Below are 26844 nucleotides of genomic sequence, written 5' to 3' on the forward strand. Positions count from 1 at the left end.
TTGAGGTCACCCTGTAGTAACTTTTAAGTCTGGTAAGAGCCAAGGTGTGGTGGCTGGCTGGCTTCAGCACACACACAGACATAGCTGGGAGTGACTTACATGCTGGAGGCTGTTTGTGAACAGTCCAGGTTGGAGGCTACCCCAGCAAGTCATTGTAAAGGGCACCCCAGGTTACAGGACAAGGGTGACACAGCCATGTATTGGTATGGATTGTACTCTGGTCTGTCACAACTCTCCCTTCTTCCCTTATGTGTTTTTTTTTTAATTTTTCCAACTTCCTTTTCTTTGTCTCCTCTTTCTGATTCTCCTCAGCCCCACCCTTCATTTATTTTCACTGAACACTGAGAAGGGACTACAAGCATTGGGAAAAAGCCACTACAGTCTCACTGCATGCATGAGAGCTTGTAGTAGCACAGTCCAGGAAAAGCCCAGAAGAATGAACATTAGAAGAACTAGTCTTTTGTTCACACCACAACTAAAAATTCCATGGGGTGGGTTGGATCTGACATTTAGGTTAATCTGTAAAAATTGTTACTGCATTTTACTGTAATGGATCAAAACACTGTAGCTTGCAACAGTATTACTGAAGGATGCTGCAGTACTTTTGATTAATAGTTTAACCAGCATTAATTTAAAATTAACCCAAACAACAGGTGGCCCAGTCATGTGATTTAATGGCACTAGGACAGCAGAACCCATTTTAAGGATGCTAACAGAGCTGATAAAAGCAGAGGGGAGATTAATGTAGACAGGAAACAATCCAACATGCAAGTACATAAACACACAATAAATTTGAGCAATTAAACCTGAGACTGTCTGATCCTGGAAAGAAAAGCTCTGACTTAGAACTTAATGCTGAAAGGCACAAGGGCATGTTAATCAAAGTGGATAGGACAGTAAATCTCTTGGAGCAAACCTCTAGAACATTTGAGGTTCAATAATGTATGCATACAGAATGACAGAGAAGTTAGGATTAGATGCCCCAGAGATCTTTTTTGAAATGGATCATCAATTTGATATATACACTGTTTTTGATGGACTGTTTGCAAGAAATATAAATATATCAGGTAAAATTTTAGAGCTGCATAGTCTCCCTGTACCATAGAACTGGGATGCAGCCTTTTTCGTGCTGCAGAATGTACCTGCTGACCTCAGTATCAAGAATCATAATTGGCAGCCCTAATTAAATGTTTGTTACACAGGTTTACAATGTGAGGGTCCTGTTGTGTCCCCATTGGCTTCTGGATGTTTTGATGGCCGTAGTTATCAAGAGTGCTTTTTAGCATGGGAACTTAATGAAATGGTTTCAAACTTTCCTTTCCAATGAAGGCCTCACCATGGTTACCCATGCCTCTGGCATCTTGAAGCTGGATTGTTGTAATGTGCTCCGCATGGGGCTCCACCTTAACACCATTTGAATTTGCAGAAGTCAGAATGAAGCTGCCTGTTTATTAAGTGGTACTACCACAGGTAGCACGTTACATCTGTAAGGGAGACAGCCCCTGGCAAGGTTCCTCCCCCACTCTGAACTCTAGGGTACAGATCTGGGGATCTGCATGAAAACCTCCCAAGCTTGCTTTTACCAGCTTAGGTTAAAACTTCCCCAAGGTACAAACTATTTTACCTTTTGCCTTTGGACTTTCCTAATAATAATAATACCGGTTAGACGTTTGGTGGGGCAGTGAAAGAGTCCATTTGGAAATGTCTTCCCCCCCCCCCCCAGAATCCTCCCAAATGTTACACCCCCCCCCTTTCTAGGGAAGGTTTGATAAAAATCCTCACCAATTTGCATAGGTGACCACAGACCCAAACCCTGGATCATAAGAACAATGAAAAAGCATTCAGTTTCTTAAAAGAAGAATTTTAATAGAAGTAAAAAGAATTATCTCTGTAAAATCAGGATGGTAAATACCTTACAGGGTAATTAGATTCATAATATAGAGAATCCCTCTAGGCAAAACCTTAAGTTACCAAAAGACACAAAAACAGGAATATCCATTCCCTCCAGCACAGCTTATTTTCTCAGCCATTTAAAGAAATCAGAATCTAACGCATCTCTAGCTAGATTACTTACTAAGTTCTAAGACTCCATTCCTGTTCTGTTCCCGGCAAAAGCATCACACAGACAGAGAGAGAGGCTTTGTTTCTCCCTCCCCCCAGCTTTTGAAAGTATCTTCTCTCCTCATTGGTCATTTTGGTCAGGTGACAGCGAGGTTATCCTAGCTTCTTAACCCTTTACAGGTGAAAGGATTTTCCTCTGGCCAGGAGGGATTTTAAAGGTATTTACCCTTCCCTTTATATTTATGACAGCCCCCAAACAGGAAGGTTAATTCTGCTGAGTGAAGATAGATAGATATGTATACACACACACAAAAATTGAAAATAAAGAGAAGCTATAGTGCAGAATTCTTCATTCATCTCAATGCAGGGTGCATTGGAAATGTCACAAGACAGCAGTTTCCAGCTTAATTTCTGGAACAAAAATATTTGGATAATTTTCAGATAAGATGGATGTTTATTGATTGAGCATCTTAATTGGAAACAGCATATAAAGGGGTGGGGAGAATGAAAAAAAGATTCTCACAAATGAGGAAATTGACAAATAATTAAGTTCTTGTAGTTTCACAAAAAAAGTGTCTTATTTTGTGGGTTTGCCTTGAATTTTTTTCTGGCTTCTGAGGAGACAAAATGTAGTTTCTATAGGGGAAATAGGTGCTATTTTATTTTCTCTCTCTCTCAAAATCTTACCCTATGGTATATAAGAAGAAATTTATATTTTTCCATGCCTGTGTGCCATAATATCCATGGACTGCTAAATAAATCCTAGGTTCAATTCAAAGTCCTTATGCTTATCTATAAAGACCTAATGGACTACGGCTTCTTCAGAGATGGCTTCGGTTTCCTCACCCAAAATGCAGGCTGTGATCAACAAGAATCATTTTATTGTTGGTCCCAAAGTAGTGCTGGTAGGGGCTGGAGGATGATTTTCTTGATGGATGTTCCTCTGTGGTATTTGCTCCCACCAGAGATATGACTCAGCCAAAGTCATGCTTCCTATGTGGCACCTTTGCTGCAGACTCATCCCTATATACTGGCTTTCCTGTCATTTGATGCTGGCATGGTCCTAACATTGCATTCTGAACATCACCTAGGTTTGCTACTTTTGTTAAAGAAGCAGTTCCAGCCAAGAGAATGGAGAGGAGATTCTCATCCCCTCTCCCTTCCTCTGACAGAGAGCAGTTATATTTCTATAAGGGGCACACCAGATGGGCCATTATGGGTGCCTTAGGAATGCATGCAATAATGATAGCAATTAATAATTAATACCTGAGCTACATAGGGCCTTCCAATATTGCCTTGTGTTAAATTACCTAAACATCTCTGGCACAGGACCACTGTAATATCCAGTGTAATACAAACTGGAAACCTATTAAATAGTAGCCCCATTTGAAATTGGGCTAGTAGTAAATGTGATGTTAATTGCCCTACAACTACAAAAGTGTGCAAGTGAATTCCTATCCTTTTTCCTATCCTTTCAGTGCTTCGTACAGCCACTGCAATTAGAAACAGCAATGTCACATGTATATCTAGCGCATCCCCTGAAGAGACTTTTCACTCATTACTGAATTAAGGAAGGCCATACTGAGAGCCTGAGTAACTTAATTGGCCAGCTGGGAATCGATGCAGTTTCTGGTCAACTGAAAGGCAACTACAAAGAATGTAAGAAGAATTCAAAAGGCCCTGAAATGTGAAGAATGTTTTCGCGTCCACTGTGTCGTGAGAGAATAAATAAAATCTTGATGAGCCATTCAAGCTACCTGCAAATGATTTCCTGTCTAGCCATTAGTCTAATGCATACTACCCCATAGTTCTGATTAGCAGGGTAAAAGGACATTGCTTTATTATTTAATTTTGTTTTACTTCAATTCTTTTCCTCTGGTTAATGATTCCTCCCCCCCCCCCAGTAGCTTTAACTTTAGCATTGCGGTATGTGTACCCCTGGTTGAGAACCACTGATACAGGCCAGTAGAAGGTATTCTTTATTGAAATATTTTGTATACTGTTCATAATTTGTAGGTTCAACACTGTTGTTATGCACTGTGAACGGTTTCCTAAGTGCAGCTTTCAACACATAAAACACCTCTTGGCAGAGGCTGCTGAAGGCATCTGCTGAATCACTAAATCCTCAGACCAGCACCTTCTAGACCAGTATCTCCCAAGTTTGGGGTTGTGCAGTCTCCTGCATCCTCTTAGAAAAGTGGGGTATGAGACCACCTCCTCTTCTCACTGGCTGACTTTCTGCCAGTTAGTGGCTTCATCTGGATATATACCTACAGAAGCCAGCATAGACTTTGGGCTGAAACGTCCCTTTTGAGTTTAATTTGTTTAATTTACTTCAGAAATCAAACAAGAGAAAGTCACTACATTCATTCACTCACTTGGGTATTTTGACATGTGAGTAATCATCCTAAAGAGAATTAGGTTTTTTATGCTTTTTATTACTGAACAACTGGGGAAACTGACATTATCCAATGCATTAGTAGTTGCCCTGGGTAATCAACTAGGGCATCAGTTCAGCCATTGAAACAGATAAGGTGGGACTTCACAACAAGTAGTTACACATTGTTTTAGAGGAGAGGAAATAAATTCTTCCCATATTGCCATTTTTGATCAGTTGGAAACTCTAATCTGTTTTTAGCTGTTTGTATTGTTACCCTATTGGGTTTCAGTCAATGTTTGAGACCCTGCACTTTGTTTCAGTTAGGTGGAGAAATTGATTATGGAGTCAGGCATTTTTGTTGCAATATTCTTTATTTACAAAGAATGTGTGATGTCTCGTTTCCCTGACAACAGCAAAAATCAAACAACAGAAGATAGTTAATTTACTCTCAGCTCCACGCCCCTGACAAATCAGCACTTAGCCCAAAAGCACACTCTCTAAGCTTTTCTCAGGACCACACACTCAGTGCTTGTTCAGCCTGTCTGGACCTTTGTTGCTGCCTTCTCCTTGTGTCATAAATATAAAGGGAAGGGTAACCACCTTTCTGTAAACAGTGCTATAAAATCCCTCCTGGCCAGAGGCAAAATCCTTTCACCTGTAACGGGTTAAGAAACTAAGGTAACCTCGCTGGCACCTGACCCAAAATGATCAATGAGGGGACAAGATACTTTCAGATCTGGAGGGGGGAACAAAGGGTTTTGTCTGTCTGTGTGATACCTTTGCCGGGACCAGATCTAGGATGCAAGCCTCCAACTCCTTTAAAGTTAATAAGTAATCTAGCTAGAAAATGCTTTAGGTTTTCTTTGTTTTGGCTTGTAAATTAGCTGTGCTGTAACCTGATACCTTTGTCTCTAATAGCTGTTCCCAGCCTACAGAAAAATCCTTTTGTTAAAACCACTAACACCTCTGCCTCCAGGCAAAGGGACAGAAAAAAACTCTAACTGCTTTCAGTTAAAAAAAATCCTCTTCAAGTCTGTTCTTTTGGTTCAAAATGATCTCTGGTTCAAAATGATCCCACCGCTCTGCCACCATGTCAAAGGTTCCTTCCCCACTCTCAACTCTGGGATACAGATGTGGGGACCCGCATGAAAGACCCCCTAAGATTATTTTCACCGGCTAGGGTAAAAACTTTCCCAAGGCACAAACTTTGCCTTGTCCTTGAACAGTATGCTGCCACCACCAAGTGATTTAGACAAAGAACAGGAAAAGGACCACTTGGAGTTCCTATTTCCCCAAAATATCTCCCTAAGCCCTTACATCCCCTTTCTGGGGAGGCTTGAGAATAAACAAGATGAGCACAAACCAGCCTTGGATTTTTAAGACCCAAAATCCCAATCAGATTCTTAAAAATCAGAACTTTAGTAGAAGAACAAAAAAAAAAAAATAGAACAACTCTGTAAGATCAGAGTAGAAGATAATCTTACAGGCAGTCAGATTCAAAACATAGAGAATCCCTCTAGGCAAAACCTTAACTTTCAAAAAGACACAAAAACAGGAATACACATTCCCTCCAGCACAGCAAACTTCACAAGCCAAAAAACCAAAAGAAAACCTAACTGATTTTCTAGCTAGATTACTTACTAACTTTACAGGAGTTGGAGGGCTTGCATCCTTGATCTGTTCCCTGCAAAGGTATCACACAGACAGACAGACAAATGCCTTTCCCCCTGCTCCAGATTTGAAAGTATCTTGTCCCCTCACTGGTCATTTTCGGTCAGGTGCCAGTGAGGTTACCTTAGCTTCTTAACCCTTTACAGGTGAAAGGATTTTTCCTCTGGCCAGGAGGGATTTTATAGCACTGTATACAGAAAGGTGGTTACCCTTCCCTTTAAATTTATGACACAAGGAGAAGGCAGCAACAAAGGTCCAGACAGGCTGAACACATCTCTAACAATAGCCATAGCACGTCCTCCGTGGATCTTTTACCCCTTTCAGCTCTTAAGCAAATGTTTTGCCTCTAGTGGCCAAATGGCTGCAAATCTCCATCTTTTCCCAATGTCCCTGTGCTCTCCCTGTCAAATGATTTCACAGTCATCATTGAATTTGGGATTTAAAAATAATGTAAGGGTTATTGCAGGACATTAGCATCTAGCAAATTATGTTATATGGGACAGTTGTCTGAGCAATAGTAGCATGGACTTGTGACTTACCATCCATTATCTCTATGAACACTTTGTCACATAAACAAGGATAAATTGGATGTGAACTTAATTTATGGTAAGACTGTAGTACACTGAAATAAATTAGCTAATTTGTCAAATCATCTGTTTGTGAGTTAATAACACTCTGCTATATTCCCAACAAGCGATGGAAGCAGAAAAATGCATTTATTTTTTGCATCTGATAATTATGTCTCTTATCTGTCGGAAGCATCTCTCCTCTACTTTCCTTTCATCCTAGTGAGATTCTGTGATGGACAACCTATGTTGAGGGTTGTTGTTTTTTAAGAAAATTTCAGAGACCTTCATATGGTTCCTCTGAATGCACCATGCTCATGACAACTGTGTGTTTTCAAAAAGCGAATACTTGTTGCTGGTTTTGGCTGTAAAAGTTACCCCAAGTCAAGCAGGTTTAAGGCATGTAGGAGCACTGGAGGGCAGCCAAGCGGACCAAGGGATAATCAGAGAAGACCAGAGGGTCAAAGATGATCAGAGAAGGCACTGAATTTACAAATTAAGTATCAGTACTGGTCACAGGAACATCAAAGCTAGTGAAGGAAGAGCCAAGAAATCTGAGTCAATCCTCCAGGCCAGAGGTATATCAGAAGAACCTCTGATTTCAAATGGTTCTTAAGTTTCCTGAAGTGAAACTGAATTCTAAATGGAAGCCGATTTTGCCATTTTTCTCTTCTGTGACAGACCCAGACCAGTGGGGTACAGGAGTCTGGTCGAAGGCAGATTTCTGTTCCCCAGGTGACCAGAGCAGGGGCTGCACTAGAGCAATCAGAACCTGCTAGAACCAATTAAGGCAGGCATGCTAATTAAGACACCTGGAGCCAATTAAGAACATACTAGAATCAATTATGGCAGGCAGACTAATCAGAACACCTGGTTAAAAAGGACCTCCCATCAGTTAGGGGAGAGGGTGCAAGGAGTGAGAAGGCATGCTTCTGGAGAACTGAGGAGTACAAGCATGATCTGGTTTTAGAAGGAAGATCCTGCAGTGAGGATAAAGAAGGTGTTGGGAGGAGGCCATTGGGAAGTAGCCCAGGGAGATGCAGCTGTTACAAGAGACACTGTAGACACTTGCAATCCACAGGGCCCTGGGCTGGAACCTGGAGTAGAGGTCGGGTCTGGGTTCCCCTCATCCTCCTCAACTCCCTATTTGAGACAAGAGGAGGTGACCTGGATTGTGGGTCCCACCAGAGGGGAAGGTCCCTGGCCTATCCCCCGACTGAGACTGCAGGGATTGTTCTCTTCCCTTTCCCCATGCTGGCCAGTGATGAGGTTAGCTGAGTCAATGGTAGGTTTGAGCCACTAGCAAAAGTGGCTAAACTGAGGGCTGCTGTGAATCTCTGAGGCAAGCAAATCTGTCAATAAGTGCAGGACCCACCAAGGCAGAGGAGGAATTTTGTCACACTTCCTTAAAACAAACAGTAATTGTGAAGAGAGGGAGCTGAAGGCCTAATTTGAAACACATTTTGCTGTAGTTTAATCTTTGCATGAATGATTATGAATCTAATCAATAGACCTCATAGTCATGAGGGGTAAAATTTGATGTGGGACAAGAATATTGAGAAAAAAAATAATAAAAATCTCTTCTTTGATATTGGTTTAACTTCTGGACTATGTTTAGTTCCAAATTTTCAAAAGTGGGTCTGCTGAACTTTCTCTATTCCATCATATCAAAAGTAAAATTTTAAGGTAAAAAAAATCTGGCTTTGCATTAACTTATAAAAATGATTGTTGAGGCGACAGGGTTGCATGCACATTGAGTATTATTCTGTCTACTTAAAATGCTGTAAGTGTACAAATAATTGTTTAGTAACTGAATATGGCATTAGGAATAAGCCTTTGTTGTAGGGAATATTGCTATAAATCATGGCATGGCATGAGTGTGAAGTGAAAGCTGGGGGTACAACATTTGCCAAATGTCAGGTCAAAGGGTGGGGGATTAGGTTCCTGATGCAATACCCTACATTTCCAAAACCTGGGAAGTCAGCATTCTGTTGGATGTCAACGAATTGGAAAGTATCCACACATATTGGTAGATCTTCAGCTGGTCTGAATCAGTGTAGCTCCACTGAAGCCAAGAGAACTGTCATAAATATAAAGGGAAGGGTAAACCCCTTTAAAATCCCTCCTGGCCAGAGGAAAAATCCTCTCACCTGTAAAGGGTTAAGAAGCTAAAGGTAACCTCGCTGGCACCTGACCAAAATGACCAATGAGGAGACAAGATACTTTCAAAAGCTGGGAGGAGTGAGAAAAACAAAGGGTCTGTGTCTGTCTGTATGCTGCTTTTGCCGGGGACAGAACAGGAATGGAGTCTTAGAACTTTTAGTAAGTAATCTAGTTAGGTATGTGTTAGATTATGATTTCTTTAAATGGCTAAGAAAAGAGCTGTGCTGAATAGAATGACTATTCCTGTCTGTGTGTGTTTTGTAACTTAAGGTTTTGCCTAGAAGGATTCTCTATCTTTTGAATCTAATTACCCTTTAAGGTATCTACCATCCTGATTTTACAGAGGTGATTCCTTTACTTCTATTAAAAGTCTTCTTGTAAGAAAACTGAATGCTTTTTCATTGTTCTAAGATCCAAGGGTTTGGGTCTGTGGTCACCTATGCAAATTGGTGAGGATTTTTACCAACCCTTCCTCAGGAAGTGGGTGCAAAGGTTGGGAGGATTTTGGGGGGAAAGACGTGTCCAAACTACGTTTCCCAGTAAACCCAGTTAAAGTTTGGTGGTGGCAGTGGAAATTCCAAGGGCAAAGGGTAAAATTAATTTGTACCTTGGGGAAGTTTTAACCTAAGCTGGTGAAAGTAAGCTTAGGAGGTTTTCACGCAGGTCCCCACACCTGTACCCTAGAGTTCAGAGTGGGGAAGGAACCTTGACAAGAACTAATTCTATTTACACCAGCTGAGGATAGGGCTCATCATCTTTAAGGCACCTGAGTTATGCACAATCAAAAGCTCTTTTGCTTTGGGGATTAACTAATCAAGAATGAGTCCTTGGTTAGAAACTGCATTGGATGATTATTTATTCTGGCTCTAGTTTGGGGCTGGTAATAGCACCAAATTGCTTTGTTGTTGTCCTAATTTGGGATTCTGGGGATAGATATTAAATTAATGGTTGCTCTGAGTTGATGTTGCAGCTGATGAAGGGGGGAAAATACTTGATCCCTCCCTATAGCAACCTAAGAATAACCTATTTCATGGCTGGAGCCTGTAATCTTTTCTTTTATTCCTGAGATCAGGTCTAAGGTCTCGATGTTGATCAAATCAGTAAGATACACGTCCGAGGAACGTACTGCTGGGTGAATCATGCCTCTGCCCCAGTGTATTCCTTTACTATGTGTGCCCTATCAAATTTAGAATTGTTAGTTAGTTTATCGGGTAATAAATTAAAACACTTTGTTAGTGTTCTGCATATGAATAGGGGCCCATGGAATAGCTCATTATAAATACCTGATACTAGAGGCTTAAATCATTATCATATAAACTGCCTCATTTTTTAACATATTAAAATGAAACATATTTGCTTAGATAAAGTACTTCATATAAACTGAACCAGAAGGAATTTCAGAATAGTGCATAGGGGAATAATATTGTATCTCTAAATGCCCTTCCTATTTATGAGTGTACTTCGAACCGAGTCTATCAAAATGATCAATATCAAGACCTTTACCCAATAAGAGCAAAATAATTAAGTAAAATAAAATTATAACTTTCTAAAATGTTAATGGCACTTTTTAGTCAATACAAACTTTCTTGCAAACCATAAAAGTTAATATTTAAAAACAAATAGGTAGGGGTAAGCACAGCAGCATAAGGGTTGCTGTTATTGAATGTACTTGATTTCATAAGTGGAAAATAAAACTCTTTGATTTCAGTAGAAGCCAGATCAAGCCCTAAAGGAATATTAATAACTAATTCATCATACAAGCTCCTGAGCATCCTCAAATCAATGGGGGTTGAGGGTATGAGAGGTGCTCAGCTACTGTCAGTGTGCATGTTATTGGTCGGGAAATTTAGGTCACACAGCAACTCACAGGATGAGGACTAGAATGCTGAATATTTCAGCAGTTTAACAAAGAAAGGATTTGCAAGGAAAGTGGAAAAGCCCTGTAACTGTAGTGGTAGTGTGAGGGGGCTTAATTCCCATCACCTGCAAGGCTAGTAAATGCACTCAATGAGTCATGCTTTGCACCTGGGGAGGTATGTAGTTAATTGGCTCCTGACCAGAGCTAAACCATAATAAGTAGATTGAAGGAGCTGTCTTAATGGAGAGATTGCAGAGGAGACAGGTGTCTCTCTGACAGAGCTAGGGCCTAATAGGAGGATCAAGGGAGAAGCATGCTCTGGGGTGGGGCACGGTAGGGTTCTACAGGGAAAGCTCTGAGTGGGTTTGTGAGTAGAGAGGGAAGCATTCAGTAGCTCCCTTGGGCAGAATAATTATTCAGGTTCATTTGTATTTGTTTGTGATACCCCAAAAATGGTTTAAATTTTGTGTTGGCTAAGGGTGGAGCCACAGAAGGCCTGGTGCCAGAGGCAGATAGCCAGTAGCAGGCACTGGAGCTGAGGCTACCAGCAATATTCTACCCAGACGTAAAGCCATGTCCCAAGGGGGAGTATGCCCTGCCACTGGCACCAATATTGCACCCTGATCCAGCAAAGTAGTCTGAGGATGATCTCAAGCCCAATCTAAGGCTTTGGATTAGGCCCTATATGAAGAAGAGGGGACTATTTGTGTGCTCAAAGTTAAGCATCTGCTTAAGTGCTTTGCTGGGTCAGGGTCTTCCCCTTTTAGGGAAAACTGCAGTAAAACAACTATTTATCAGTCCTCTGTTATTTTCTTTACTTCTATGCTGTGGACATTTGTCTTTGCAATTCTAGTGATTCCTCTCCCCATTTCTCCTCACAGACCCCAAATCCTTTAGAATGCCCACCGTAGTGTCTGGAGGAAGGGGAAGTGCTACCCATGGAAGGGGCAGTAATGGGGAGGTCTGCACAAAGTTGGTTCTCTCCATGTACTAATCTAGCAGGTCAGGTAGGGAATGATTCAAACCACGATAACTAATCTGTATTCTGTTATAGGTACTGTGCCTCAAGACCTCAGCCCCTATAAAGACAGCTCCTCAAAACCTAGTAATATAGTGACTTTCTTGCACAACCTTTTTCTGGGGTGGTTTTGTCTGAGTTTGTTTTAAGCTTAAGTTTTTGACTGAGTAAAACTGTCAGAAGTGGCTTGGGTACCTAAACCCCACTTTCAAAAGCTATTTAAGCCCTTAAAAATTCAGATAGGTGCCGAGTGGGATTTCTAGGGTGCCTAAACAGGTTAGAGGCCTAACTCACAATGACAGGCAGAGGATCTCAATTGCCAAAGAGATTTTGAAAATCCATTGCATGCTTATCTTTGGGTACCTAAATACCACTGGAATCTGTCCTTTGGAATTTAGGATACTAAGTTCTATTTACTTTCAATGAGATTTAGGCTCTTTAAGGACTGCACCACCTTTGACAATGGGACTCTGGCTTCTAAGTCACTTAGGCACCTGATAAAATTTTACCATATTTCTGCAAATTATGCTGCCTTTCATAAAGTTTCTTTTCTACTGTGACGACTTAATCTATTCTGTCCTTAAGCAGAAGTTCAGTATTTCCTTACATCTGGCTACTGATAGGCTCTCCATAAATGTGTTTCTCTTGAAAATGGAGTCCAGTCTTGCATACCTGACTCAGGCAGAATTCCACTTAGTTATCAGTGGTAGTTCTGCCTGGATATGAAAAAGATTAAGGCCAGAAGGACTGGGCCTGTGGTCAATTTTTAACCCATTTGCACATCAATGAAATCAGATTTCTCTTTTGGGGAGATCAAGGGGAAGAACTCTAATTGACATCAGTGGGCACTGAAATGTGCCCTGTGTGCACTACTGGGGGCTTGTGCATCTTCTCAAAAGACCCCAGCCACCTATGTATTACACCGTTAATGGATGATGCAGCTGGCATGTTCCTTGTACACCACCTCTTGGTGTAGCATGATTCTCCAGGCCAATGTCAAAAGGGTTCTCAAACTGTGGGTTGGGACCCCAAAGTGGGTCACAATCCCATTTTAATAGGGTTGCCATGGCTGATGTTACACTTGCTGGGGCCTGGGTCTCAAGCCCTACTACAAAGGGCTCAAACCCTAGGGCTTCAGCCCTAGGTGGTAGGGCTCAGGTTACAGGCCCCTGTCTGGGGCTTAGTCCCTTGGGCTTCAGCTTTGGCTCCCCCACCTGGGACAGAGGGGATCAGGCTTTGTCTTTCGCCTGCCCATCCAGGGCGGTGGGGCTCCCTCCCCCCAGGTCATGTAGTAGTTTTTGTTGTCAGAAGGGGGTTGTGGTGCAACAAAGTTTGAGAACCCCTGTGTTTTTTAGTCTTTTCTGATCAATTTGACTTCTTCTGATTAAAGACATGGAGGAACTAAAACTTGAATTGAAGAGTAATCTTTCAGAAGCAGCATTCTTGCTTTGCAATAAATGTAATGATTTTGCAGATATTTTTGTCTTCTATTGTTAAATACTATCATTCAAGTTTAATCATATCCACATTAGCAGCAATACTATACATGAAAGATTGGAAGTAGATAAATAACAGGTTTGGGGGCTTTAATCTAACTTTTAAAAAAAATTGTGTTTCAAACTTTCGTTTTGTTCGACTCAATTTTGACTCTTTTGTTCTCGAACAATTCAGCTGTTTTTGTATTATATTATGTATTCATTTTAATGACATTCTCACATAAAGCATCCACTAATACAAAGAGACAGCTATTATTCTTATTTGCCTCAGTCAGGAGCACTTATCAAATATTAATAATAGATTTTTGCATCTGGAATAAGGAGTCATTAGACAGAAATAAATGTATCAAAGAGACACATATGCAATGCTAATTGACAACTGTGTACACAAAGAGCTGTCATTTATTTTATTACAGTCAAACATAACCTTTGAAAATGTCAGCTCTGTGTTCTGTTGACCAGCATTTTAATTTAGACACCTCCTTTTTTAAAAAAGGTGATTATCATTTTATTTCCCTCTAACACTTTGTTCATTCACATTAGATACCATTGCATATTTCATGATTCTTTTGAACGTAACAATGAAATTATGATTGTTTTATGGGGGAGATGATGGAAAAACAAAATGGAAAAGTTACCCCTTTAAATAGCTTCTGTAGAGCTTGTATGGTAGATAAGGTCACAGAGAACACAGTATTTGTACAATTTATATGCAAAGTCCAAAATTAAGCTAGACAATAAGGAAACAATTATGAAGATATTGAATTACTCTATAAACAAAGGTGTAGTAAACATGGATGAAAAGAGTGACAACGAGAATTGTTTGAGAACTGTTTATTAGTGTTGTGAAAGGCTGAGACAGGGAAAATGATGGACATGGCTCAGGTTCACTCAGAACCCTGTGAAATTCAATGGTATTGGCCTCTGGGCGCTATCCCCAAGTGCTCCAATGTGACCATCTGGACAGGACTTTCAACTCGATACACTAGCCAGGTACACAGGAAAAGCACCGGGAACTTTTGAATTTCATTTCCTGTTTGGTCAGCGTGGCGAGCTCAGCAGAACAGGTGACCATGCAGTCCCAGAATCGCAAATGAGCTCCAGCATGGAGTGAACAGGAGGCACTGGATCTGATTGCTGTACGGGGAGAAGAATCTGTGCAGGCAGAACTCCGATCCAGCAGAAGAAATGCTGATATATATGCCAAAATCACACAGCACATGGTGGACAGAGGCTACACCAGGGACGCAGCAGTGCCGTGTAAAAATTAAGGAGCTCAGGCAAGCCTACCAAAAAACAAAGGAGGCAAATGGTCACTCTGGGTCAGAGCCCCATACATGCCGCTTCTATGATCAGCTGCATGCCATTCTGGGGGGGGACCCTGCCAATACCCCAACACTCTGTGGACACCTGCAAGGTGGCAGCCTCACACAACATGGATGAGGATTTTGTGGAGGAGGAGACTGCATAGCAGGCAAGCAGAGAATCTGTTCTCCCAGGCTGCCAGGACCTTTTCCTCCTCTTGGAGCCAATACCCTCCCAGGGCATATTGTTCCTGGACCCTGAAGGTGGAGAAGGCACCTCCGGTGAGTGTACATTTGTAACTAGAGTACAGAGTTTAAAAGCAGCAGTGTTTAATGTTTGATTTGCCCTGAAGAATTGGGATGCATTCACAGCCAGTACAGCTGCTGGAAAAGTCTGTTAACGTGTCCGGGGATGGAGTGGGAATCCTCCAGGGACATCTCCGTGAAGCTCTCCTGGAGGTACTCTGAAAGCCTTTGCAGAAGGTTTCTGGGGAGGGCTGCCTTATTTTGTACTCCACGGTAGGACACTTTCCAGACCACTTGCTACTGGCTTGGCATGGCAATCATGCAGTCCTCCTGCACTGATAGGGCAGAGCTGAATGCATGGAGGCATTTGGTGGCAGAGGCCAGGAAAGCATACAGTGAGCGTGATCAGAACATACAGGAGGCAATGCTGAGACTAATGGGGGAGCAAACTGACATGATCAGGCATCTAGTGGAGCTGCAGGAAAGGCAACTAGAGTACAGACCCCCGCTGCACCCATTGTGTAACCGCCTGCCCTCCTCACCAAATCCCATAACCTCCTCCCCCAGACGCCCAAGAACATGGGGCATGAGGGAGGCTTTGGGCACCCTGCCACACAACTCCAGGGGATGGCCCAAGCAACAGAAGGCTGTCATTCAAACAGCTTTGCCTTGTAGTGTGGCTAAAATAAGCAATGTGCCTTTGTCCTTCCCTCCTCCCTCACCCCATCCCATCCTGTTATCAAACCTTTCGTACACACGGGCTACCTTTTTACTAGTCAGCATTGTCAATGATCTCAAGGTATGTTTTTTTAATAAAAAATGAATGGATTCAGAACAATAGGTACTTTATTTCTTGTGCCAGCTGTGGTCAAAGTGGGGAAGGGGATTGGCTTATGGGGAAGTACATTCACCAAAGGGGGCTGCTTTACATCAAGGGAAAACACACACAACTGTCACACTGTAGCCTGGTCAGTCATGAAACTGTTTTTCAAAGCCTCTCTGATGTGCAGCGCATCTTGGTGTGCTCTTCTAATTGTCCTGGTGTCTGGCTGTTCAAAATTGGCCGCAAGGCGATCTGCCTTAACTTCCTACCCTGCCATAAACTTATTCTCACAGATATTGTGGAGCACACAGCAAGCAGCAATAACAATGGGAATATTGCTTTTGCTGAAGTCTAACATACTCAAACAGCACCAGCGAGCTTTTAAACGTCCAAAGGCACATTCTACCACCATCTGCACTTGCTCAGCCTATAGTTGAACTGCTCCTTACTGCTGTCCAGGCTGCCTGTGTACAGCTTCATGAGCCATGAGAGCAAGGGGTAGGCTGGGTCGTTAAGGATAACTATTTGCATTTCAACATCCCCAATGGTAACTTTCTGGTCTGTGAAGAAAGTCCCTTCTTGCAGCTTTTCAAACAGGCCAGAGTTCCAAAAGATGAGAGCGTCATGCACCTTTCCCAACCATCCCACGTTGATATTGGTGAAACATCCCTTGTGAGCCACCAGTACTTGCAACACCATGGAGAAGTACCCCTTGCATTTTATGTACTCTTTGGCAAAGTGGTCCAGTGCCAGGATAGGTATATGCATTCCACTTATCGCACTACCACAGTTAGGGAACCCCATTGCAGCAAAGCCATCCAGTATGACCTGCACATTTCCCAGAGTCACTATCCTTCTTTACAGAAGGGTATTGATTGCCCTGGCTACTTGGATCACACAACCCCCACGGTAGATTTGCCCACTCCAAATTGATTCCCGACTGATCGGTAGCAGTCAGGCATTGAAAGCTTCCACAGGGCTATTGCCACTCACTTCTCAACTGTCAGGGCAGGTCTCATCTTGGTATTCCTCTGCTTCAGGATGGAGGAAAGCAAATCACAAAGTTCCATGAAAGTGGCCTTACACGTGCAAAAGTTTCGCAGCCACTGGGAATCATCCCATACCTGCAACACTATGCAGTCCCACCAGTCTGTGCTAGTTTGCTGGGCCCAGAATCAGCATTCCACTGTATCAACATGTCCCAGTGCTGCCATGATATCCCAATTGCCACATCCCATACTTTCAGAAACATCTGTGTCCATGTCCGCCTCACAATCTTCCTTGTGCTGGCGGCTCCTAGCTAGGCTCTGCAGATACTGCAGGATAATGCACGAGATGTTTACAATGCTCACAAAAGCAGTGTGTAGTTGAGCAGGCTCCATGCTTGCCGTGCTATGGCAGCTGCATGGATAACCCAGGAAAAAAGGTGTGAAATGATTGTTTGCCATTGCTTTTGCGGCGGGGAGCTGACAACATGTACCAAAACCGTGACAATGTTTTTGCCCCATCAGGCATTGGGAGCTTAACCCAGAATTCCAATGGGCAATGGGGACTGTGGGAGAGCTACCTATAGTGCACCACTCCGTGAGTCGATGCTAGTCACAATATTGAGGATGGACTCTGCTGACCTAATACGCTTAGTGGGGAAATGCACGATCGACTGTATAAAATTGCTTACTAAAGATCGACTTCTATAAAATTGACCTAATTTCATATTATAGACATGCTCTAAGATTGCCAAAATCTTGTGGACCTTTCCTTAGCTCAAATAAGAAATTCAGAACCAGATTCTTGACTGCTCCACTCAGAGAGAATGGCCCTGATCTTGAGCTACCTGATCCTGGCACAGGCTAGAAAGGCAAGGGAGCAGATCTAACTCATGTCACTGGAGGATCTGCATAGCTTCGCTCTGACCCCAGCATGTCAAATATGCCAGAGGGGAGGATGCTGCAGGCACAGAGGGCGGTTACACTAGCAGAGAGTTCCCTTACTCATAGGGTAATCCTCCACTAGCCATCTCCAGCTACTTTTATGTAGTGCAGTCTGGACACAGCTTATGAGACAGGCTGGTCCTCAGTTTTGAGAAAATATTGAGAAACACTTCATACGTTGTATTACTCATTCAGCCAAAAAAAAAAATAAATGGGCCCTGTCTAACTGCCATTGACTTCAATTGGTATTTAATTGATCTCCACAGAATTAGCAAGGAGGTTGTTTCTGCATACATTGCATGTGCAGAAGAGTTTTGGGTGTTCAACTGATGCGGAAAAGGGCCTAAATGTCATCAGAACTGGTGCCTTCTGGAACTGCAGTGGCAGAGTTGTGTTGAGGTAACTTCTCTCTGACTTTTATTAAAGTTGGTGGCTTCACGTTGAAAGCCTAATTCAAAGCTCATTGAGGTAATTTGAATGGACTTTGCATCAGGCTCTTAGTCAAAACTTGGGCCCAATTTTAAGCAAACAATTGCTTTCACTTTGGAGAAAAAAAGGTGTAAATTTATATTTTATAGGTTTCATTGCATCTATTTTTGAATAAAATGGCATTTAATGTAAAATTACAGTGTGTAATAGAAAGTTTCAGAGAGAAAAAAATAAATATCAATCATTTGACTTCTGTATAGTAGCATTTACTAAGTTTTTTTCAAGTTTAGGCAATTAAACCAAACAGTTGTACAATAACTGCTAGTTCTTTTTCTCATTATGGCTTTTTTTGGCTGTTGTTTGAAATAGCAAGAATCAGTTTATGACCTTCCAGTTGGTTGCACTATCAATTTTTATGTTCTTACACTGTGGTGTTTGCAGTAATTTTTTTTTCAACGTAATAAAGTTTCTAATGACTGGTAAGTAATAAAATGATTGTCGTCTGTGCTTACTGCACATTGATACACATTCAGCCAGTCAGTGAGTTAAAAGGGAGGATTTTCAAAATTTTTCATTTAAAATTTCTATTTTCTGAGCAGCTCTACTATTGTTTATTAGTGGTGGGCTTGAGAATGCAGGAGTTATCCCTTACAATAACTGGAACTAGACTGTAGAACTCACTCTTGGAAGAAGAATGACCACAGACCACTCCCTGTTCAGAACTAAATGGAAAGCTTTTTTTTTGGTCTTAGTGTTTTCTCTCATTTTTTTTTTCAGACACCCACACAAAAAAAAATAAAACATCCTATGGGCTACACCAGCATTTTCTCCTAGAGGCTAGGTAAGATGAAAGAGAGAAAATACACTAATATTCTATTTTAAAATACTTCTGAAGTTGTTCAGTTACTGTGGAGATGAAGTCCATATAATTACTTAGCTAGACAGATGGACAGAAAGCCAATGTTTGAATAGCTGGCAGGTGTGAAAAATAACACTAGTAACTTTACTGTTGCTTTTAATTTTTTAAAATGTATATATTGCACATTTAGAATTGGCCAGGAATAAACCACCTTGTCTGTATTAGATATGATCTTTCAATTTTACTTTGAAATAGTTCAGAAAATGAATATATTCAAATAGCATATTCAAATTGTATTTTAAAGTAAATACCTTCCCTAGCAATTTAATTTCTCTAAACCATTTCAACCGAAAATTCTTTGCTAAATATTGTACTGTGAACTACTCTTACACATATATAATGCCAGAGTCTATCCTGTGTACTGACATCACCAGATAACACAGGATGTAAACTGGGCAGAATTTTGCTGATAGAATTTTTTTGGGGAGGATTGTCAGTAAATTACTCTGTTGGCGCTGGCGAAAATGGGGAGCAATAGAACGATTGGAACAGTACACGGTACTGTGTAAGCCACTGATCCTGCAAAGACTTACACATACCCACATTGCTCGTTAAGTGGTTCAAAGTTAAGGATAAGTGCTCACAGAAATAAGGCTTGAGCTTACAGGCACAGCCCTGCCAATGCTCCTCAGGCTTTGGTCTGCCAAGTCTCTTGCTATTCCAGTCATAGGCCTATTCTAATAGACTGGGACTATGAAGAGATCATGAAATTAATTTTATTTTTGACCTTTAAAGCATGACTTAAGTGCAGGTTTCCAGAGGTGAAAGGCTACTGCATTAATCCACTGCAACTCTCAGAGTGCTACATTTCCTTGTTTTATAGGTCAAAAGTTCTGTGTTATATGAAGTGCTACTGGCGTATAGGGCAGATTCCATACTCTCAATGCAGGAAGAATTCCCACTGAAAACAAAGGGAGATTTTCTTGCAAAGGAATACAGATTTTTGGGCTTATTTTACATGGATCTGGACAAATAATTCACACACGAATGCAGTGAATTTTGCATCTTTTTCTATCAACAAATAGTAAAACTGTGGTTGTATATTTGAAATTATTCATGGATTTCACGAGTGAGTAATTCTTGATCTGCAGCTTGTTGGTGGATGCTGACAATTATGTTTGCTGAGTTGGTTAGTCACAAAACTCATATGGCATTGCTGCTTTTCCTTGATTAGTTAGCTCTGAAAATCATTCAACACAGCATGAATTGTAAATATTACAATCAAGTATTAATTTGTAAATTCATGTTGTGATGGCTAATTACATTGCTCCCTACTCACTCAGGAGTGTGGATGAGGGCTTTAGCTGGGCAGGAAGGAGGACACTGTGTAGACTTTTCCACTGAAGAGGGCGGAGATAGTTACTTGGTGAGTGGCTACCCATTTTTTGCCCTCCCCTATGGGGGTTAGGCTTTGAGGAGGATATGTACCAGCTTAGTTGTAGCTGGGTTACTTTGAGGGAATGTTCAAAACCCTTTTGGGTTAAGTTAATTGGCTGAGAAACAATATGGCTTGTTTTAAAAACTAATTTATAGTGTCAGGCCTTCCTTCCCTGTGTGTCCAAGTCAAAAATCATACGATGTCTATTTTCCCCTGTTTCTTAATTATATGACAAGTTGCAAGTAATTCTGGTGTAGGTGCTGTGTACCTAAAATGAGATGTCATTTCGTTTTCTGTGTACTCTACTCTTAAGGTAGACATTTCCATGCTGCCCAGGCAGCTGCCAAGTTGTGTTTTTCAGTTTCAAATACACAATGTTACAGAAAAGTATACTATGTTAACTCCGTGTTCTTTGTTTTTCTTACTCCGAAATCAGTCAGCTAGACTGAAAAGACTTATTTTGCTATTTGTGTGAGGAAAAATGAATTGTAATTAACCAAAACAGCACGAATTGTCCAATGATATATACAATCTTGTCTAAATTACTGCCTCTATGGAAATCTGGTATACTGTTAGTTTAATCCTTTAATCCTTTGTTTTTGATGTATGCAACCATAATATTTAATATATTCTGGGGTGGGGGGGGGGGGGGATTCAGTCCTGAACTAGCCTTCTGTAACTTTCTAATATCCATTAAGATTTTCCGAGCAGGATTGTGAACAGAACACGGGGTGCTATGTAAGACTGATTAGACAGACCACAGCACAATTTCAGTGTGATTTCATTTTATTTATACTTTTAAAAAAAAAAGTTTTATTCTCTTTCATAAGACTTACTTTTATAGCTATTATTTGAAAACCTGAACTTTATTCAGGCGTAGAGTGGCACAGTATAGCCAATAGCTACAATAGAAAATAACCAAACTGCAAAGTTTGAACATGGAACTGAAAAATTGCCAAAATTCAGGTTTAGAGGTGTTCATAAAATGGATTTTTTTCCTTCACAGGAAATATCGACCTTTTTGGAGTTATTTTTATTTCTCAATTGCCACAAAAAGCTGAAGGATCAAAAATTTCCACACAATGGACAATTCCAGAAAGTTTCTAACCAGAAATGTCCAAGTGGAACTGTCAAGGTTCCTTCCCCACTCTGAACTCTAGATGTAGGGACCTGCATGAAAGACACCCCCCCCAAGCTTACTCTTACCACCTTAGGTTAAAATTTCCCCCAAGGCACAGATTTCTTTCTTGCCTTGGGAACCAGCTTAGGTTAAAAACCTGGTACGCTGCCACCACCAAGCGGTTTTTAAACAAAGAACAGGGAAAGAGCCCACTTGAAGACGTCTTTCTCCCAAAATATCCCCCCAAGCCCCACACCCTCTTTCCTGGGGAAGGCTTGATGATGATATCCTCACCAATTGGTACAGGTGAACACAGACCCAAACCCTTGCATCTTAAGAACAATGAAAAAGCAATCAGGTTCTTAAAAGAAGAATTTTATTTAAAGAAAAGGTAAAAGAATCACCTCTCTAAAATCAGGATGGTAAATAATTTACAGGGTAATCAGTTTCAAAACATAGAGACTCCCTCTAGGCAAAACCTTAAATTACAAAAAGACACATAAACAGGAATACACATTCCCTCCAGCACAGTGAACTTCACAAGCCAAAAAAGAAGAAAACCTAACTGATTTTCTAGCTAGATTACTTACTAACTTTAAAGGAGTTGGAGGGCTTGCATCCTTGATCTGTTCCCAGCAAAGGTATCACACAGACAAAAGCCTTTTCCTCCCCTCCAGATTTAAAAGTATCTTGTCCCCTCATTGGTCATTTTGGGTCAGGTGCCAGCAAGGTTACCTTAGCTTCTTAACCCTTTACAGGTGAAAGGATTTTGCCTCAGGCCAGGAGGGGATTTTATAGCACTGTATACAGAAAGGTGGTTACCCTTCCCTTTATATTTATGACAGGAACATTTAGGCATTTTTCATCAAAACAAAGTGATCTGATGCCAAAATGGATATTTCTTTTTGAAATGCCACTCTAAGTGATAAATGTGATTTCATTTTGAAAGATCAATTCAGAATTCTATTTTTCATTTTGATTCTCCAGATTGGAAAACTGGAAAAAAAGAATTGAAATCAACCTTTTACTGCAGAAAATTGATTGTCAATGAAACTGCATTTTCTGATGGGAATTTTTTTTCTTTTTTGGAAAAACTTTCAACCAGCTCTTTTCAGGATGTTGACATCCTCAGTAACCTCACTGCAGCATGTGTAGTTCTCTTACTAAAAATTATACATTACGTTCTATATTTAGAATATAGCAGAAACAAAAAGCTCAGCAAACCAAACATGAAGAGCCTCCATCTACTTCAATTCTTCACACTCTGCTGCTGCATAATTTCATCCTTATATTTTTTTGCTTCTTCCTCTGCTACCTTTCAGGCAGTTCTTGTTGAGGAGTATACTCCTTTGCACTTTCATTTATTGTAACATCAAATGCTCTACCAAGAGCTTCATTATTCTCCCTGGAGATTGGGAAGAGGTGAAACTATTAAAAGCACTCTTTTAAAGTAACTTAGTGTATTTTCTGACTGGTCTGATGGCGTTGTATGGTTCAGTTTATCATTGTTCAGCAGAAACAGGAATTTAGGGCCTGTACATTGACTATAATGGGTTTTGGCTCCAGTCCTTAGTTACCACAATAGGTTAGATGTGATCTACTTCCATTAAAAATGTCATTAAACAAATGCATAGTACTTTTACTACTGAAATATAGGAAGTGAGATTAGTGACTAGTACAAGACACTACATTCTAGGACTCCTGGGTTGTCTTCCACTGACTCACCAGGTGACCTTGGGCTAGCAACTTAACATGTCTGTGTGCTTTTAAAATCTTCTTAAAATAAGAGGGAGGAGGTGGAAGTAGAGCTCCCCTCCTTTTCTGTCGCTCTTATGTTGTAGCAGCTGTGTTGGTCCCATGATATGAGAGAGACAAGCAGCGGGAGGTAACATATTTTACTGGACCAACTGCTGGTGTGTGAGAGACAGGCTTTTAACCTACAAAAAGTTCTATTTCAAATCTGGGAAAGTACTCAGAGCATTACAGATAAATATAAGATTGAATGGATTGTTTAGCATAAGTGGCTTACACACATTGTAAGAGACTATTCAAGGTGAAATGGCCATTAACAATGCTACTGTCCTAGGACAAAAAAGGAGAAGTGAGTGTTACAGATGAGTTGTAACAAAATGTAAACCCAGTGTCTTTATTAAGTTCATGATATTTTAGTGTTTAGCACAGATATGACTTTAAGCTCCCAGCCTCATCCTTTAAAGCTGTTAAGGTTTCCTTTGAGGATGAGGACTGAGAGGTCAGACATGGAGTGATCGTTTTGTGAAAAGTGTTAGCCAACAGGTGATAGGATGTTTTTGTCTTTTTGTCATTTTTCTTTGAGCTCATCAGAGAGTGTAGTGGTTGTCTGGTTTCACCCACATAGTTGTTGTTGGGGGCATTTATTGCACTTGATGACATACACCATAGTTGAAATAGATGTATGTTGGGCCCATAGATCTTAAAAGGTGTGTTTGGAAGGGCACGGTTATTGATCATCATAGCAGTGGAGATGTGTCTGCAGGGTTTGCATCTGTTATGGCAGGGTCTGGTGTTTAGCTGGTGGGTCCTGGTCTATAGTGAGCTTGCTTCTGATTATGAGGTTGGAAGGTTGTTTGAAGGACAGAAGAGGAGGCTTGAGAGAGATTTCTTTGAGAATATGGTTCCCATCAAGTATGAGTTGTAATTGTTTAATGATAACCTGTATGGGTGCCAATGTGGGGTGGTAGGTGACAACTAGGGGTGTGCATTTGGTGTGGTTTTCTTTCCTGTATTGAAGCATGTTCTCTTAGCATATTTTGGTGGCCTATGCCATGGTACAGTCTTCTTCTCTGGTGGAGTATCTTTGTTCAGCAAAGGGAGTTTTAGAGTGTTGATCCTATGCATCCTGGACTTTCTCCTTGGGATATATTCTGTTGTATTTGAGTGCCTGGCTGTAAATAACCTATTTCTTGGTGTTTTAGGGTGGGTATGGGATCTATAGAGGTAGGTGTGGTGATCTGTGGATTTCTTGTAGTCTGTCAAGATCCATGGCTGAAGTTGATTGTAGTGTCCAGGAAGAGGACGCTGGTGTGGGAGTGTTCTGCAGAGAGTTTTATGCTAGGTGGTGATCGTTCAAGTTGTGGTGCAAATCCATGAGGGAGTATAGATCATTTGTCCAGAGGATGAAAATTAATCTTGTTAATTGCCTTTTATGAAACATGTTGGATCCTGTGATGAAATGTGCAATAGAAGTTAAAGGATTATTATTTTCATTGTTACTATTTATTTTATTTTTGTATTGACATACACTTATCTCTCATGTACCCTCAGTTGCATATAAATATCCAAGTCACTTATAAAATATTTCAAAGAATGAATGCACTTGTGAAGATTTCACATGAAGATTTCCTAATCAACAGATGCTTTTTGACTTATTGTTTGTTTATTTTCCCAAAGATGAGGTGATGAGATGAAGGAAAGCTTTTGGAAAAGCAATCAGCTGATAAATCCAAGCACCCAGGTCAGAAGACTTGGTTGGGAAGAAACAATTCTGTTGGGTTTTTGATGTTTGGGCTGTTAGTTACTTTCTCCAACTGTTGTGTGTTAATTGATATTAAACCCCCTACAGTTAACCAAAATCCTTATGATGTGCATCTATAAATTTAGTGCCATATACCTATTAAAACTGAAAAGATCTTTGTTCTTCAGTTGAACATTTGTGGGTAAAGGGAAATATGATCTTATGTAACGCATACGTATAACTTGTTACCCCGGTTTTTGCCCTGACCTTACTATATAGTCCAGATGTCCAGGAAAAGGTCCCTTGATATTAACAAAAAGTATCTGTTACTATAAAGTGTGTTATAATGAACAAGATGGGGTAATAGATAAGAGGCTCTTATAGTCATTATGTTCTGTAATTGCTGAGGGATATGTGGTGGCGCAGACATTGTCTGCGATTTATGAAATAATGACCCATTGAAAGACGTTTTTAATTCATTAGGAAGTGCATGTTGCAACAGGATTTCTTAGTAATAATAACTAGGATTAGAAATCCCTTTAGTTTATCAATCATGTGAAGTGAGAGATCATACAAAAATTTCATAAATCATGAAGTAAAGCGAGATATTGAAAAGAGAATACATGATGGGATCAACTGTGGTAAAGTAATTTTTCCCTCCCTTCAAAGGACTTTCATGGGAGTTGGATCAAGTCTAAAGTTTGGTTCAGATAAATTTGCTCAAAGCTGGGCTAATGAAACAAATTTTGGGGCATACATACATGTTAGGGTCATAAGCTAACAGAGTTACTATCTGCCATGAAGGAGTCCTCAATCCTGTACAGAAAAGTCAGTTTACAAACTCACAACCAGCTTTGATGTAAACAAGAATGCATTGTGGGCTTAGTTTTCCATCAATTTCTCCATTTCTCTAACAGAGCTATGCAGGCCCTTATGTTGCTCCCTTCATATTGCACTCCTGGATAAGTCTCAGACAGCACCTGTCCCAAAAAAGCAATTTCTCTTTCCATAATATATAATAATCTTGACTGAAAGGTGGGGCACATGTTGTTGCAATAGTGAATGTGATGCTTAATACTACTATCAAATGTAGATGCTCTTGAATTATGATGAAAAGAAGGATGATTTCCTTCTACTGAAGAATTGTGCTCTGATTTTCAGTGGGAGTTCGACATGGGTCCTTTGAAGAAACAGCACCAATTATCTGATACGTGCAATGGCACTGAAGAAGATGCCTCATTAACTGCTGTGGTTACCCAAATTAATAGCTCTTTGCCTTTGACTTATTTTCTGTCCTTTTTCCAGTAAGCATAGAATAGAACACCAGGGACCTAATAAAAGTGACCCTAATTAGCTGGTTTTGAGCCTGTCTTTCAAAGAAAGATTGTCGTTGAGTTCATGGAACAGATCACCAAGGTTCACTCTGGACCAATCTCCATCTCCATATGCTTTGAAGATTTAAATTTGCAAACAGTTCCTCATGTATAGAAATAAGTCTCACCAACAATATGAAGATTGCATTTGTGCTAAAAAATTAATAAAGTGGTATGTAGAAATGTATTTTCCACCATGCAGTACAGTTCAAGAAAATATGTACAAATCACAAAACAAAAATTCACCTTAGGGCATTCTGTTAATTTGAATAGCCAGCTAATAGCTATTATTTCTGACTACATAGAAGATGGAAATAAAATGAACTTTTTGTACAGTGGTAGGAAACTGCCCAGGAACAAAGTACTCTGAATGCCATTAAGGGCTTCCTTCCCCCCCCACCATTATAGAAAATGATGTTAGAAATTCATCACAATGAGAAATAAAAGCTACACTTTTAATACAAACCTTCTCCCACTAAAAATATCCCTAATACTAAAACAAAAAAAAATAGGATACGAATTAAGTTTTGGTTACAGAGTGGCTGTCGCACTAGCTGGAGTGGGTCATGACCAAGAGTGCCAACCTCAGGGCAGACACCCGAAACTGGTTGTATG

Source organism: Eretmochelys imbricata, chromosome 2, assembly GCF_965152235.1.
Source record: "Eretmochelys imbricata isolate rEreImb1 chromosome 2, rEreImb1.hap1, whole genome shotgun sequence".
Lineage (NCBI taxonomy): Eukaryota > Metazoa > Chordata > Testudines > Cheloniidae > Eretmochelys > Eretmochelys imbricata.